Source organism: Notolepis coatsorum (genome assembly GCF_963971535.1).
Source record: "Notolepis coatsorum genome assembly, chromosome: 4".
In the NCBI taxonomy this organism is placed as follows: domain Eukaryota; kingdom Metazoa; phylum Chordata; class Actinopteri; order Aulopiformes; family Paralepididae; genus Notolepis; species Notolepis coatsorum.
Genome location: NC_140168.1, coordinates 51169749 through 51188391, shown reverse-complemented (window position 1 = coordinate 51188391; position 18643 = coordinate 51169749).

Below are 18643 nucleotides of genomic sequence, written 5' to 3'. Positions count from 1 at the left end.
TACAAATTAGGGATGCTCGATATTGGCTTTTTTACCGATACCGATATACCGATATTGTCCAACTCTTAATTTCCGATACCGATATCAACCGATACCGATATATGCAGGGTTTCCCCCCCCAAAAAATGGAATAATTTCAGGTAATTAACATTACATATCTCTTGTTGTGGAATTAACACAACATTATGCATACTTTTGACAATAAATAAAATCTGAATTTGTTCTTACTTGCTTGCCTGGGTAAATAAAGGTTATAGAAATGTAAAAAAATAAATAAAAAATGTTAAACCGATACAGATATTTTCCGATATCACATTTTAATGCCGATATCGGCCGATAATATCGGACATCCCTAATACAAATATACAGTACTGTTTAACAGAGATCCTAAGAGAAACTATATACATTCGAGGGGGAGGAAACTGTACATTAGGATGGGTTGGGTGGGTGGGTTTTTGGGGGGATTGGACAATAACGGGGGCCAGTTTCGAATTGCAGCCTCCTGTAGGTGCTCTTTGAGGGCAGTTTTTAATCAGTGGGCAGGGATTCATATTATTTTACGGCTGTGGGTAGGGCGTTCCACATTGTTGTGGCATAATTGCGAAACGTGTTTAGTCCCTTGTTTGAGCCGAATCTGGGTTGAACATGTATTGGGATGGGACTTACAAGTTTTCGGTCCTTGGCCAAATACAGACGGCAATTAATCCATAGCTGCTGACGTACTGTCACAGTCTCCAGATGAGTGAGGTTATGAATTTTGGCTTCTTGAAAAACTATTTGCTAAACTTTTATTCTCAGCTGCATATTAAGTAAGGTGTGTTGTAGGGCTGGGTGATAAAACGATAACGATAATTATCGCGATATATTTTAATAATCGATATCGATCGATAATAAAATAAATATCAATAAATGTTCTTTTATTTATTAATTAATTTTTTATTTGTATTGTGACCTGCAACAGGGCAGCTTTAAAACCAGAGACAGTGGACAGACTTGTCTTTCTTGCCTGAAACTTAAAGTAATGGCTTTGAGGCGGCTACGGCAACGAATGCTGGAGACTAGGCTCGAACAGTCTGTTCGAGCCCCGCTCTCCACATTGCTTTCAGTTTAGCTGGTCGTCCACAGTAATACACATTGGCCGTATTACGGGGAGGGAAACTGAAGGGTGGGGATCGGGCGTTGTGGACAGCGACTCCTACAGGTCGGTTGGTGCGCCTGCGCAGTAGAATCAAGAAGCGACGGGGGCGGGGCCCCTCCAAAGCCCACACCCCCGACGCTGAAAGATCGAGCCGCGCAGGTGAAAAGATGCGACGGCTGTTACCTCGAGTATCGGAGGGGACTCGTGCTATGTATGACTTAGTCCACATTGCAGCCGGCTTGTGGGAGGCAAGAAACAACGTTCGAAGACAGGGGAGGATTGAATTGGACGATATGAAAATTGGGATGGGAGAAAAATAGAAAATGGGAGAAAAAGTGGATAAAAAAAAAAGGTAATTAATGGCTTTGCTTGTCCAAATGACAATACTGACCAAATTGAGATTTATTTTTCTCTTGTCCATTTATTTTGTTTGCTTTCTAATTTAAAATACAGTTTGAAACCGTCTGTACACAGTAGGCTATGTGTGCTAGCAGAGCTAGACTCCAGTCACGAGTCACGGTGCACATTTGTCCACCAAAAAAGCACCAAAAGATAGAAAAGAAACTAGCAGAGCCAGTTCAACTCCCCTGGAGCCACAGCCAGCAGAGAAGCCTGTTTACGTTCGCTTTCAAACCAGCTGCAGCCTGAGAACTGGAGTGTGAGGGGCTGTAACACTAAAGATGGCGGCAACGACAAAGAATTGCTGCAAAATAAACATACATTTGTTGTTTAAAAAAAAAATATATATATATTTTTTTAAATACTGATAACAATATCAATAATTATCGATAGGATATCGAGTGATATGATAACATTATCATATCGTTATCGTGACATTTTTTTTGCCATATTGCCCAGCCCTAGTGTGTTGATTATTTCTAGCATGTGATAGTCCTTAATGTCCTTCTAAGAAGTCCCAAGCACTTATATCTAGTATCACAATTGCCTCTAATCAGTATATTTTGAAATACAGAAGTTGTGTCACGTTTCATGAATAATCAATGCAACTGTGTCGTATTGACAAGTCTATCTATACTCCACAGCTGTATACTTCAGAGGCGAACGATATGTAATACAAATGATCACATTCATTTTCAAGACTCTGCACCATCCTAAAGATTTCCCTATGGATTTATCCCTGATGACTTAAACTGTATTTGTCCAGGCACTGATCATATACGGGACGGTCTACCGGCTAGGTTTTCATTGGCCATAGTATTCACTCAAACGCCCGCTAGCTGTTGGACTAATGCTGTCATATGCCGTGATATTTAGACACAACAGCCTATTTTGGGGGATGGCCTTCCCCCCTTCATTGGCCTATGCCATAGCTAGCATACTCGGCTTCATCATCACAATAGGCCAATCAATCGTCCTCCTTATCGATCATCAACAACACTACACAGAGGAGCAATAAAAAAAAAACACTCACCTACCTTTCTGTTCATTTGTCCGAAACAGCCCACAAAACAAGCCTCCTCCCTGCTTCGTAACAATGAACACACTCCAAGGATATTCACCACTGATCAGCGTATATTCGGCAGCCTTGCTGTACTGTATGTCCTTTGGTTTGATTTGATTTGAACCTTTATTACAACTTGTGAGACACTGAGCTTACTCTCATTTACACATGCGAGCTAACAAAACACAGTTTATCAGCAAATTCATACATATAGACACAACAATTAAGAATAAACTATATAAATCAGCTAAGACAGTTACACATTAACACACAGTAGTTGGAGATCATACTTTTACAGTAATTGCAGCAAAAGAAGGAGGAACCTCCAGCTTCAGAGTCAGTCGGAGGTGTTGATAATCCATGACCTTCTGGGCTGTCGCGGTATGACATTTTCTCACCACGGTTGTGTGTGTGGCTAATCACCGCGGGATGCGGTGGTACTGCACTTCTAAAAAAATAAAAATGTTAAGTTACAAAAGAAATTATAAGGTCGTAGGAGTCCCGAAACTATTTTAAACATGTTTGATAATCTATCTATTTGCCCCTCAATGTTCTGAAATGTGATAAAAGTAGATTAGGGTGTTGCCTGCTCCTTTAAGAGCATGCTACCCGAACAGTTACTATTTCATTGCTGTTGTTTACAAAGGACGGGCCGCAAACTTGTTTGGTTCACGGTGCCTAAAGATTATATTAAATTATGATAACATTAAGATAATTTTTAAGAATTACAGTAAATGTCTTTTGCATGCTCTGCAAAGAACCCCCCCCCCCCCCTCATCTCGCACTCTGAGGCAGGGCTGTCTCCTCCTCTGAGGCAGGGCCTTATCCTCCTCTGAGGCAGGGCTGTCTCCTCTGAGGCAGGGCCTTATCCTCCTCTGAGGCAGGGCCGTATCCTCCTCTGAGGCAGACTTGAGGCATGCAAGAGTTTGTAAGACCTTTGTTTTTATTTGACACAAAAAAATATCAAACCAAGATGAATTTCCCTATTGGGATTGAAGTGCAAACCTAACTTTCACCAATCTTCACTTACAAAAATAATAAAAGGTTACTCTTGATCAAACAAAGATGAATGTCCCTATTAGGATTATTAGTGCAATAACTTGCTTTTTCACCAAACTTCAAACAAATAAAAGGTGCCTCTTGATCATCAAACAAGAATGAATTTCCCTATTGGGATCAATAAAGTGCAAATCTAACTTTCGCCAAACATCACTTTTTGTAAAATAAAAGGTGACCCTTGAAAAATATTATTATTATTAATTATATTTTTTTCTTTTTTTGAAAATCAACTTAGATTTTTCAAAATCGTCCTAAATCATTCATTCGAATTAATCGATAAAATTGATTAATCTCCCAGCCCTAACGTTAGTCAATAAATAACATTAAGAATAGAGAGCTGCAAACGGAAATTAATGCCCTTGAGAGAACGGTTTTCTGGTCTACTGTCACCACCTTACAGAGGGAATTACCCCGAAGTCCGGCTAGTTATAACAAGCACGTTACATGACCGGCACTTCGGCCCTGGAGTGTTGGGAGAACGCTCCCCTGTACTCTCTACTACGGTTCAGATTAATACAGGAAAAGGTATACATTGGGGGCTCGAGTCCGGGATATGAAAATAAATCCTGATTTCATCTGTAAATTGTAAACTGTATGGAAACGTGAAGTTAGCTCATGCTACTGGAAAACGGACACACAAGTCATTAAATGAACTGAGTTAAAAATTATGATGGCCCATTATTTATTTATTTAAAAAAAATTCTTACCCACGGTTTAGGGCTGCACGATTAATAGTTTTTTAATCGAAATCATTGGAATGATGCAATTAACAAATCGCCAATTTTTTTCTTTTTTTTTTTTTTTTTTTAACCAGGAAGTCCCATTGAGATACAAGATCTCCTTTGCAAGGGAGACCTGGCCAAGATGACAGCAATAACATTTGCAATACATCACACAGCAATAAAATGTGCGATACATCACAAGAACATAATAAATGTGCATGTATACAATATACAATACATCACATGTAAACACAAAAACACAAAGCAGAATAGTCTACATGATAGTAAAAGTACAGGGTAATACAGTAATTTTGCAGTTGGGACCCGACTACAGAAAGCAGCAACATTCTTCTTGTAGGAAGTTATGTAATACAGATTTAAATTCACCGGGGAGACCGGGGTGTCTAAGTGGATAATGGTCCTGTAGCCCATTCCATGCCCAAGGTGCGAAGCTTGAGAAAGCTGTTCCTAGCTAACCCTGCTCAAGACAGAGAAAACATCTGAGCTGAGTAAGGAAAGGGTGGGGGGGGGGGGAGCGGGGGGGAGGGGGGGGGGGGGGGGGGGGCATCTCTCTCTCTACTGGTTCAATTAATGTAGAAAAGTAGAAAAACGTTGCACTATAAAAACGAACTGGATAGTTGATGATAATAAACATTTAACTTCATTAGCTGAAGTATTCTAAAATAATTTAAGCCATTCTCCTTTTCTGTGTGTGTGTGTGTGTCTCATATCTGGTCTGACATCAGAGGAGTTTGATAGTATTTACTGAGGATTGCCAGATAATGTTGATATTTAAACAAAAAAATTATTATAATACAAAATAAATATACATGATCATGCAACATAAAAAAAAGTGTTGTAGGAACAGTTTGGGAGAGGGAGGTAAGGGGTTTTAGATTGTGTGTTGTGAAGTTTACTTCAGAGAGGGAGAGTAAAGTACAGAAAAAAGGTACTGTTAAGTACCGTACCGGTATCGATTCCCAGGTAAAAAGAAACATTTTCAGACTCGGTGTCCCGAACAGACCCACCGCGTAGGCCAGATGCAATAAACCTCTGTGGGGCTGCTTAAAAAAAGAGTATAATCGCAAATGTAATCGCAATCGCAATATCTGTCAGAAAAATCGCAATTAGATTATTTCCCAAAATCGTGCAGCCCTACCACGGTTGTCGCGGTTGTCTGTTCTCCATCCGCCGGTGCCTTGACACACTGCGGGATTGCGGTGATGCGGTTACCGCGACAGCCCAGTTCTCGCCAGCCTTGATTATCCTAAATGACTATTTGGACTGCCATGGTCCCATCTTCTTGCCATTCTTATCTGTTTTTTTTATGTGTGGCTGACAGTTGCCTATTTACCCCAAATCATCTTCCACGCCTATTTAAACAGGCGATTCATGAGTAACATTTATGGGAATAGGCCTACAGTAAAATGATGACTGACCACATAACATTAAATCTTACACGGTCAGAACATTCCCCCTAGGTGCTGCCAGTGTGACCTTTACCATCCTTCCCACCCTGTCTCTTCCAACTTTATGCCTGGTGACATCACACATTTGAGCTTTAGCACTCAGTTTTCTGGATTTGGGAGAGAGTTGTTCGTGTTCACTGATATTTCGGGACTGTCTTGGACCATAGGAATAACATGTATGAATAACATGGTCATTGCTCCCCTTTAACTCATTCCCTGCCAACAACGATTTAATACGCGTTTGTCTGCCAATCGTTGAACGCCAACCACGTCGTTATTTGATCGTTATTTCTTTTATTCGCTATTTCCAATCGTTATCCATACACGGAGCCTGTGTAACCATAGGGAATGAGTCTGAGATAGCAAAAGTCCAATACCACCGCCTGGTGGTATGCGGCCGATGTTGCACTCCCTTTGAGACTCTGTGTATGGGGTTGTGTGTCGATGAAATTCCTCCGGGCAGACTTTTCTAGTAACCTGGACCGAGGGCTTTACCCGATCGCATTGAATAGTTGTCGGGACCCCCGATTCATTATGCTGTGGTGGGTTATGTCGTGGCCCAAATGGACATACGATCTACCAGATGGCAATCAAATAATTGGAATATTCTTTTTGGAATCTCACCGGCCACAGGTAAGAGACATTTTATGTCAATTTCAGCTTGATTGTGCCTTGTTTTCATAGCCATCGCCCTGATCAGTGTATGCTGTTGTACTAACGAATGCTGTTATTGACAATCAATTAATCAGAAGCGACCCCCCCCCCCCCTTTCATGCATTCATGATGGAACCTAATATACCGATCATATGCATTTGAATTGTTAATTGTAGCGTGTATAGGGACGAAATGCCAATGGATTAAGTATAATATGCGTCGCGGCCTATTACTAGCCTCCCAGGAATTACCCTAAACCGCTCTAAAACCATACTTATATTCACCACGGTATAAAATGGGAATGTATGGATGGAAAAATTATTCCTTTTTCACATCTTGAACGATAGATACTCGATGTCAAATGGGCCATAGTATTGCATCCATAGCTATAATATATATATATATATAGTTATAGCCCTGCAAACAAGGTGAGCGACTCCATTGGTTTAATGCGTGGCAGCACAAAATCAAGTTTCAAGTTTCTTTATTAGTTGTCATACAGAAATACAGAATACTTTTGCATGAAATGCTTCTTTCTGTTTCTGTCATATCCCGTTCCCAGCATGGCACTGGCAGTCATTGAGTTAAGAAAGGCACATTCACTTGCAGTGCAGTGACTAAAATATAATACCATTATCATTTTCTCATCAGCATAAATCCCATAATGCTCTGTGTCTTACAGATTCATACGCTCTTATTATTATGTAGCAATTATTGTGTTAGGCCTATAAATCATGTTTTTCATTTTAGAAATTGCATTTACAATTTTTGGAGTTTCCTTTTGCATGCCTACTATGGACGCACGGAGGAGAGCTGATAATAGCCACACTGAATTACAACGTTATGCAATAACAAAGTTGGCACAAACATCATCATTCAAATGCTTCATGCAGATGCACAGCAATTCCACCTGTAATGTTACAATTCACTGGCGGTTATTTATGCCCGTATCCGCTGAACCTACGATAACCAATACGTCTGCCAGAGTCGGTGCGTGGGGGTGGGGGGATGTTGTATTTCCTAAACACACAAGGTCAGATCAGATTTGCCAGAGCAGTCTAAAACATCATTTTTAATGCACCGTGGCTGGAATAGGACACTTAGAAGCCCCTTGGCACTGGCAGACAGCGAGGAGGACAAGGCCCTGCCTCAGAGGAGGACAAGGCCCTGCCTCAGAGGAGGATAAGGCCCTGCCTCAGAGAAGACAGCCCTGCCTCAGAGGAGGATAAGGCCCTGCCACAGAGGAGACAGCCCTGCCTCAGAGGAGGATAAGGCCCTGCCTCAGAGGAGGATACGGCCCTGCCTCAGAGGAGGATACGGCTCTGCCTCAGAGGAGGATATGGCTCTGCCTCAGAGGAGGATAAGGCCCTGCCTCAGAGGAGGATATGGCCCTGCCTCAGAGGAGACAGCCCTGCCTCAGAGGAGGATAAGGCCCTGCCTCAGAGGAGGATAAGGCCCTGCCTCAGAGGAGACAGCCCTGCCTCAGAGGAGGATACGGCCCTGCCTCAGAGGAGGATAAGGCCCTGCCTCAGGAGGATAAGGCCCTGCCTCAGAGGAGACAGCCCTGCCTCAGAGGAGGATACGGCCCTGCCTCAGAGGAGGATAAGGCCCTGCCTCAGAGGAGACAGCCCTGCCTCAGGAGGATACGGCCCTGCCTCAGAGGAGGATAAGGCCCTGCCTCAGGAGGATAAGGCCCTGCCTCAGAGGAGACAGCCCTGCCTCAGAGGAGGATACGGCCCTGCCTCAGAGGAGGATAAGGCCCTGCCTCAGAGGAGACAGCCCTGCCTCAGAGGAGGATAAGGCCCTGCCTCAGAGGAGGAGACAGCCCTGCCTCAGAGTGCGAGATGAGGGGGGGGGGGGGGGGGGGGGGGGTTCTTTGCAGAGCCTGCAAAAGACATTTACTGTAATTCTTAAAAAGTATCTTAATGTTATCATAATTTAATATAATCTTTAGGCACCGTGAACCAAACAAGTTTGCGGGCCCGTCCTTTGTAAACAACAGCAATGAAATAGTAACTGTTCGGGTAGCATGCTTGCTTCAAACAGTGTTCCAGGGATCCAATTTTCCACTCAGGACAGTTTGTTTATTCCGCTGTGAAAATATACCTTAGAAAGGATTCACTCTGACACTCACAAAACTACATAGTGCACCTCTAACTATATGCTTCTCTTCCTGGTGTGGGGTGTGTTGCTGTTATCATTCACTCTTAAGAAGATGTTGTAGGCTATGTAGGCTAATTTCACCAGGACAATTGCCAATGATCAGCAATGGCATTACCTGTCATGGTTTTTGCCTTATTTCACCTTTCTGTGAGGGACAGCTGTCAATCCCTGTTCCCTGTGGTTAATTGCCTCATGGGTCGGCAGGTGTGTGGGCTTGATTGCACCTGATGCAGTTCAGCTGTGCCTATGGCCATGTGGAGTCTATTTAAGTTGGGAGATTGCAGTGTCAACTGCTTTTTCATTTTCCTTGTGCTGGCTATGCTTTTGGTCAGGCTTCTTATATTTAAGTGTAGTGCTGCCCTATTCAGCATTTAGCCTTCTTTTGTAGCTATACACGTTTTCGTCTACTGGCTTAGTTTACACTTTATTTTATAAAGGCTGAGTCCTTTATGGTAGTGTTTTCTTTTGTTCTTTTGGAACTGCCCTTTGCACATAAACTCCCTTGGTGGAGGTTTATTGTTTTATGTTTGCAATATAAACTCTGTTTTAGGAGTTGCCTTTGTGGCTTATTTATTTTCTCTACAATACCTCTTTAATGAGTGTCGTCCTGTTTTTTTGGACATTACTTATTTTCTTGAATACTCACTTTGAGGCTTCCACCTGTAAAGGTTGTTTTGTGTTGTTTATTTTTCCCCTTCTCCTAAAACGTCTGCGTAAGCAGTTAGTGGTTATCCGTTTTACGTATAACTTTAAGAATCCCTATTATCTGCTCATGACCCACACACACACCCACAGCCCTCACATTACCGCTAATGTGCCAGCATTAGCATAAAAGAATGCCAGTTTCTATTTATAGACCATGTTTTGTTTAATGCTATAAGCTACAAACAAGGCTGACTGTTCCTTGTCGACACAGTGAAGTTCCTGTCGGTGCTTTGCATCAGTAGGCCACGTTATTGGAGATGTGGAAGTTTGAGAAAAATCATCATTCTGCAGTGTCACCCATTTTCTACTATTCTGCTCTACCAACCCCTCTAGATGGGGAATGTAGGGCAAGCATTAATAATGTATTACCTTTGAGAATACACTTTGCTCCTTGAGAATCCTGCGTTTCTTTAACTCATTGGCCACCAAAAACGAGTATTCTCGTGTTTCGTCGCCAACCGTTCAGCACCAAAAACAAGTTTTCTCGTTTTTAAATCCTTTGATATTTTTCCTTTGATCCCCATTCTAAACACTCGCTCGGAGCTGCCTGTGTCTCCCTGGCACCGCTGCCTACGTTAAAATTGCAATGACGATCGAATCCCACCAGGTGGCAGTATCGCCTACCTTTTGAACTGGGGATATCAGTTGTCTTTCAGTACTGAGGTACCTCCGGCTGCTTCCCCCTCAAAGTGAATCAGGACATAGCAATCGGTCGGAGATTTGATGCCTCAAACCTATTGTTTCCCGTATGATAGCCATGCCCAAGTGGAGCAAAGCTAAGTTAACAATATACTCGTTATCACCATACATAAAGATTTTCCGGGAGTGAATACTTGATATCTTAGTCATAACCATAGTTGCAAGACGTTATAATGAAAGGTCTCGTTATCATGCATTGTTTCTACATAAGCAAGCACACGTTAAATTCCTTAGCGACCCGTGTTACCAACCTAAACAGACTGCACAGCGCGCACATTCGAGACACACAGATATGAAACGAGTCATACGGAACGTATAACAGAGGCTGAAATTAGACCAATGTGACTCACAAACTCACGACAGTTGTACACAACTACACATACAGACGCACAAAATGTTATCTGCATCGATTAACTGATAATCAAAACCCAGCTTAAGCCGTTAAACCCCTGTAGTGAATAACCGAAGCCAATACGCACACACACAGTCGAGGTTTACCAAACATACACTCCCGGCATTCATAACTCGGACAATTATATTATTATTAACATCCCGCATTCGAAGAAAAGATATCCGGACCCTCATACGTTCATCTTCCATATGCTTAACCATAACACAACGTACTTACGTCCCAAACAACGTGTTCCCGGGTCCACATTCACGCACAAATCCGTACTCTCAAAACTTTAGAAAAACGTTTCGATACCCGAATCCACAATCATCCGATGTCTGGAAGTGGAAACCATGGTCCATTCGACCTTAATAAACGGACGGCCACCGGTCCATAACCGCATTCTATAGAAGAATAAGTCTTTATTTTTCGTGCAGATTAACACACATGCGAGATGGAAGACCCACAGGAACACGCGCGTTGCGTCATCCTGCTCAGTGCTCAGCTCTGCTCTGCTGAGCTCTGACTGAGAGAGGGAAAGACAGACTGCCCTGCCCTGCCCTCTGCTGGCGCGTGCTGTGCAGTGCACTACAATCAACTCCCTGTTAGTGTAATAGAAAGAAACGCATCTGTGATTTGGCGCACAGTCTGTGACGTCATGGTATTGAAAATCATACAGACGGGATTTCGAAATACCCTGGTATAACGTAATACCGTCATACCGCCCAAGCCTACCGGTTAGTCAGTGTTGGACTATAAACACTGCCTGTCAAATGAGCCATACTATTGCTATAATACTGAACACACGATGGGTCCGCAAACATCGCGAAAATGGTCAATAACACTGGCGCCATTGAGTAGAGATGGGAAAACAGCGTGGCGGTCAATGAGTTAAGGGCACGTTCCTTATTTGAACATTATTTGGACGTTTTCCTTAAGGCTGTCCCCGAACCCTGTTTTTAGGGTTCGAACGTTCGCCAGGGTTTATCGAACGAACGTTCGATTTTTTATTTTTTTTTAATAATATATATATATTTTTTATTGTATTATTATAGATCATACGGAGGGCGACATTGCATAGTCTATTGGTGAAAAACATGTTTACAGTGGTGGCTGTTCATGTAAACATGTAATTAAACAAAGCACTCAGAAGAAAATAAACAAGCTACTGCATCAAAGTTACTACTTATGATAAACAATAGCCCTTGCACACCGCAGTCACGTAAGGGGCTAGATAAACAAAGGCATTCGTTTTGTGGCATTAACGTTATATAGTTAGTGTTACACGTTCAATAACAGGTATTCACTCTTGGTCGACGGGAAGGGGAGAGAGGCGCGCGCCTCGGCTCCTCAACAGACCCGTCCACCGTCTACCTCAGGACCGGGGGGACGGCAGAGAGACAGAGAGACACCGGCGGGGGGGCCCCAACATGCCTGCCGCCCGTCCGCCCTCGGCCAGAGTTGTTTCCAACGCAACCACCTCCCGCCATGAAGCTTGCGCTCCGTGGCCGAAAAAGGCTGGTATTCATTAATGATCCTTCCGCAGGTTCACCTACGGAAACCTTGTTACGACTTTTACTTCCTCTGCGGGGAGCTAACATATTAGCTACGGTAAGTCTGTTGTGCTTCTCGCAAGCAGATCAATGGCGGCATTGCCGGAAGTAAAAAACTAATAAACGCTTGCCGATTGGTGGTAACAGCAGAGGCGGGTGCAAGCGGTGTGACGTAATTGGCAGAATCGCCTGTCAATCAAAATTGGTCTATTGCATTGGTTGAGAGCTCTGGTTGAGACAATTCCAGCTACAGTCCGGCAGACCAGTGGTTGAGCCTCTTCACATCGCCTCAACCCCGTGCGCCTCCTTTATTTTCTTTTCACCGAACGTTCGAACCCATTAATTAAAGTCCGAATGTCAGCGTAGCGAACGAACGTTCGAACGTTCGGGCTCAGCCTTAGTTTTCCTTCACATTTCATCTTTACACTGCACATACAGTATAATGCATGTTTTCCGAAGGGCATCCACGGTATGACAACAGTGCCCCATCAAACTGTTACATAAACAGTTTTAGTTGAAATGTCGGTGAACAAACCATATGACCATTAATCCACTCTACCGTTTTTTTTCTTTTCAGAAATGTCATGTACTGTATGGCATGGTACTGTACATTCTTCTAGACTTGGGGTGGAAACAGAATGCTTTGGCTACAGTATATATGGATGGGGGGAGATGCTGTGAAATTATATTGTATAGGCAGCAGACTAAGATTTAGAGATTGGATTACTGTGTTTTCCCATGACAAATACATATCCCAAAATGATAGTGTTGGGGAAAATGTGTATGAGGTGGACTAGTTTAATATAGGTCAACTAGCAGTGCTGAAAGACGGTCTGGCTGACGTTCTTAAAACAATTTGGAACAGATGGACATTTCAGTACGGCATGTTGTGTGCTGGTAATCTCGTACATTGTATGCTTTCATATCTTGTTCTTTTCTCTCTTTCACACAGGCACAGCACACACACACAGACACACGGACACACACGTACACAGACACACACAGTCGCACAGACATACACACCGACACACACACACACACACACATTCCCTGTGACACAATACACACATACAATACACATACGTCTGTACGCAGACGCACGCACACACAGACACACACACACATACGCACACACACACACACACACACACACACACATCTCACTCTCTACATCATATCGTGTGTGGACATCATATCTTGTTTATCTCTCTTCATGTTCTTAATGTTCTTATCTCTCTCCGATGTTAAATCTACGTATCATCTTAATGTACGTCATGTCAGATCTGACATGATATGATACGTCATCATATCTGTCATGGGGGGGCAGGACTGAGAGGGGATTTAGGGGACAGGCAAAGGGATTGGGGACAGAGTGTTTTTTGTTCAAGCTGTGGTGATCCTCTGCTCGACCCATAGCTCTTGCTGTTAAGAACTTCTTTTCTTAAATAAATTACCTATTTGTTACAATTGGAAATATCGTCTCCTGCTGTGTTAAACAACCTTCAGCCCAACATTCCCCCATTTGGGGCTATCCCTAGTCCCACCCAAATCATATAACCAAGAAAATGTGAACGTCTAACTAAACGAGAAACCATATTTATATTCCCCAACAATAGATACAAGATACAAGATACAAGAGTTTTATTTGTCACGGCATACAGGTATACAGTGAAATGCGGGGGGGTCTCGCCCGCGACGATGTGCATAATTTACATTTACATTTGGTCATTTAGCTGACGCTTTTATCCAAAGCGACTTACAAGTTCTGTGCGACAAGACAGCAAGAAGGGTATAACTCTATCAGCTGAGTAACAATGTTCATCAAAGTGTTGCGTGTTACAGTGTAGGTTAGTTTATTAGGACAAGTGCATGACAGTAAGGTTAGTCGGGGTTAGATTTTTTTTTTTTTATAATAATAATAATAATAATAATAATAAGAGTCCAACCAATAGTGCAATAAACAAGTAAACAAAGTAGGCATATCGGTATCTGTACATGAGTTATTTACAGAGCATGGTAGGATACAATAACATAATACAGTTGAGTTGATACAACTGATAGTTAATAATGTCTCATCCCGTAATGTACAAGAGACATGGTAGTGATTTTATATTTAGCCCGGTTTTGACTTAAGTTGCCATGACTGCTTGTCATCTGTTGTGTCCACTCCAGGGTTGAGAAGATTACTTTCAAAATGTAAATGTAATTACTTAGTAACATAACCTTATTACATTTTATTACTTTGCCTCTTACTGTATGTGTAAATCAAACAAAATAGTACGTTAAAACAGACTATTTAGTCTAGTTTACATTGTCATTTGAATTAGAGATGGCTCGATACATTTCTTTTGACCCCAGCCAATACGTGTATAATGATGTATACACAGTATGCATACAAACACATGTACACAAATGACACACACACAAACACATGCACACGTGCGTGCACACACACACACACACACACACAAGCCCTAGAACTGGACACCACGTCCGACCCTAACACTGGTTTCCCCTGTGGCTGCCTGTGCATTCATTCAGAAAACTCCTAAATTCATCCTCTGGTTCAAAGACAAGAATTAGTAATAGTAGAATAGACACATCTATTTAAGTGGATGGTGAATAAATGGGTGCAGCCAGAGATAATGGAGTTATGCCAGTTAAATCCCTCAGGCCTTGAAATTCTTTTTATTAAACTTTTATTTAGCCAGATAAAACATTAAGAACAGGTTTCTTATTTACAATGTAGCAAACAGGTTCAAACGTTGCATTTCCTGATTGCCAGTCAGCAAGATCTATAAATTGCGAGGTATTTAGTCACGACTTGTGAAGCTAAATAACTCATGGACTGTCGTGGCGACAGTGTTCTAAAACAACGGTGTGCCTGTTTTGCCCCAATGTAGTTCGGGTCGCATGTGGTCACTGAGCGTCTGCATCATTGTCAAGGAAACTCAATCATTCTGTTGTTCCTGTCTAGACCTGAATAACCTAAAGGCCCCTTGACTGATGGTCAGTAAGTTCCCTTTGACAGGAAATTCCAGCCAGTAAGCAAGATTTCAGCTAAAGTCTTCCAACAACAGCAACAACAACAATAAGTATAAGTATAAGTCTTTATTTGTCATCAGATTAACACACACACACACACACACACACACACACACACACACACACACACACATGCGATGGGCGACCCACAGGAACACACACACATGCACTGAGTCGCTGACGAGATGTTCTCTGCACCTCCCATCCCATTGTCCTTCCCCCCAAGGGCAGCCGGGAGCAGACAAGGGCTGCGGCGAGCACCGCACCCGGGGAACAATCCAAGTGCTCCTGTCCGTCTTCGTCAGTGTTAGCGATCTGTTGTGCATGTTTTTCCATTGGGTTTATCTTATCGGAAGGGGAAACCCTTGCGGGGAGAACATGCAAACTCCACATGCATTTAGATTGAATAATAATAATAATAATAATAATAATAATAATAATAATAATAATAATAATAATAATAATAATAATAATAATAATAATACAAATAATGAAAATAAATCAGAGCGCTAGTTGACTTCAATGAGTAGGCTATAATGGGTGGAGGAAAGTTATCTGTGGAACACACTAAACAAGAAGCAAAAGTACACAGTGAAACGTATGGTAATGTAATGACAGAAGATCAAATCGATCAAATCAAATCAAGGTGTATTCGTCCTATATGCTGTGATGACATGCAGTGAAATGCTTGTTGCTGACTCCATAATTGTGATACTGTACAATAAATAAAGTAGGAGTAAAAAAAGTTTACCAAAAAAGTGAAGCCAGTCAAAATATATACAAGGGTGTCAAATATAATCATGGGTTGTACTGTGCAGGTGGGTTAGATGGAACCAGACAGTATGTGCCATGGATTGGATATGTGTGTTCATACGTATATTCACAGTATATAGAATCTTATGAATATAAGATTATAGAATACTTTATGAGTAATATATAATAATATAAGAATATAGGACATAAGAATAATGGATATATGGATATAATACTATCAACAGTATTTAAATGGAATTGACCAGGTGAGCAAATAATGAGTTAGCTGCGGTATATGTTTGGTATTTTTAGACAATTTGTTCTAGCAGTGAGTTGTTGTGTTATTTGTTTAAATCTCAGTGGTTGTATTCCTTTTGTATTACTAGGGGTGGTCATTATAATGTTGGTCTCACTCTTTACCAGGGGTGATCATTATAATGTTGCTATCACTCTTTACTAGGGGTGATCATTAGAATGTTGGTCTCACTCTTTACTAGGGGTGATCATTAGAATGTTGGTCTCACTCTTCTTTACTAGGGGTGATCATTAGAACGTTGGTCTCACTCTTAACTAGGGATGACCATAGAATGTTGGTCACTCTCACTCTTTGCCAGGGGTGATCATTAGAATGTTGGTCTCATTCTTTACTAGGGGTGATCATTTGAATGTTGGTCTCACTATTTACTAGGGGTGATCATTTGAATGTTGGTCTCACTCTTTACCAGGGGTGATCATTATAATGTTGCTATCACTCTTTACTAGGGGTGATCATTAGAATGTTGGTCTCACTCTTTACTAGGGGTGATCATTAGAATGTTGGTCTCACTCTTTACCAGGGGTGATCATTATAATGTTGCTATCACTCTTTACTAGGGGTGATCATTAGAATGTTGGTCTCACTCTTTACTAGGGGTGATCATTATAATGTTGCTATCACTCTTTACTAGGGGTGATCATTAGAATGTTGGTCTCACTCTTCTTTACTAGGGGTGATCATTAGAATGTTGGTCTCACTCTTAAATAGGGATGACCATTAGAATGTTGGTCACTCTCACTCTTTACCAGGGGTGATCATTATAATGTTGGTCTCACTCTTTACTAGGGGTGATCATTAGAATGTTGGTCTCACTCTTCTTTACTAGGGGTGATCATTAGAATGTTGGTCTCACTCTTAAATAGGGATGACCATTAGAATGTTGGTCACTCTCACTCTTTGCCAGGGGTGATCATTAGAATGTTGGTCTCACTCTTTACTAGGGGTGATCATTAGAATGTTGGTCTCACTATTTACTAGGGGTGATCATTTGAATGTTGGTCTCACTCTTAACTAGGGGTGATCATTAGAATGTTGGTCTCACTCTTTACTAGGGGTGATCATTAGAATGTTGGTCTCACTATTTACTAGGGGTGGTCATTATAATGTTGGTCTCACTCTTTACTAGGGGTGATCGTTAGAATGTTGGTCTCACTCTTTACTAGTGGTGAACATTAGGAACGTTGGTCTCAAACTTGCATCCATGAAGCGGGACGAGTTTCATAAATAAATCCAGTACTTCTATGGGCTGGATCTGCTGCAGCCATCTTGATCTGTTCCGTTAGAGTACATTTTAAAAGATTCTACCTGTCACATACACAATAATACATCAGCTCAAATGAATGTAGCATGAACATAAAAGGACACCAGAAATAATATACATTTATTGTAATGAACAGAAAAAAACATTTGACCAAATGAAGAGACCAAAAAGAGCAAAAGATGGTTCCACCCAGGACCAACCATCTTTGCGGCCATCAGACCTGGGCCCTCATTTATCAACAATGCTTAGAAAGTGTTCTATTTTCGTTCTTAAGCACAGAATTTAGAATGTCTCTACGCACAGAAAAATCTGGATTTATCAAACGTGCGTACACAGGTTCTACGCACACTCCGTGTTGATAAATGCCATTTGTTCTACGCTCTGCGCTCGTGCACGATTTTAAATATTTGCATATAGCACCGCCCAGAATTAACCATATACGGTAATGAAACACCCCCATGAAATGTGGAAAAGTGGATTAAGCCGAGCGAACGCGTGTTATGGGAGAAATACGCGACAGGCTGACAGACGGTGATGTCGGATATGATATCTATTAACTTCCTAAATACCATTGCTGCCTGGCCAGCGCAAACACTAATAAAGACCGTTAACCACTGTTTGGCGTTGGTGTCATTAATAACCATTAGGGGTGCACTGATGTATCGGTCGGGTATCGGTATCGGCCGATAAGTGCCTTGTTGACTGCAATCGGCCTATCGGCCGATAAGCTCGAATGTGCCGATGGCAGTAGCCAATAAATATCTATCAATTTGTGTAGCGTCAAAAGGCAAAAAAAGTTCAGTTGCGACTTGCACAACGCCGCCCCCGGCCCACACACACAAGCTACTGCATCAAAGTTACTACTTAACAAAGGCATTCGTTTTGTGGCATTAACGTTATATAGTTAGTGGTACACGTTCAATAACATCAGCATATTATTTACCCGAACATAGCATGTAGCAAGCATTACTGTTCATACTAGCTCAGTTCCTTCCGTTGCTCATAGAGCCCCGAGTTGTACCCAATCCATTCTGCAATCTGTTAATAAAGTTTTCAATCAGACAAATGTATAGAAATACTTTGTTTTATTATAACATTCGTTGCAGTAAAATCATTATGCCTCGTTTGGTCATCCTGTGGAGCGCTGGTCAGCGGGGAGCTAACGTATTAGCTACGGTAAGCTTGTTGTGGTTCTCGCAAGCAGATCAACGCCGCCCCCGGCCCACACACACAAGCTACTGCATCAAAGTTAC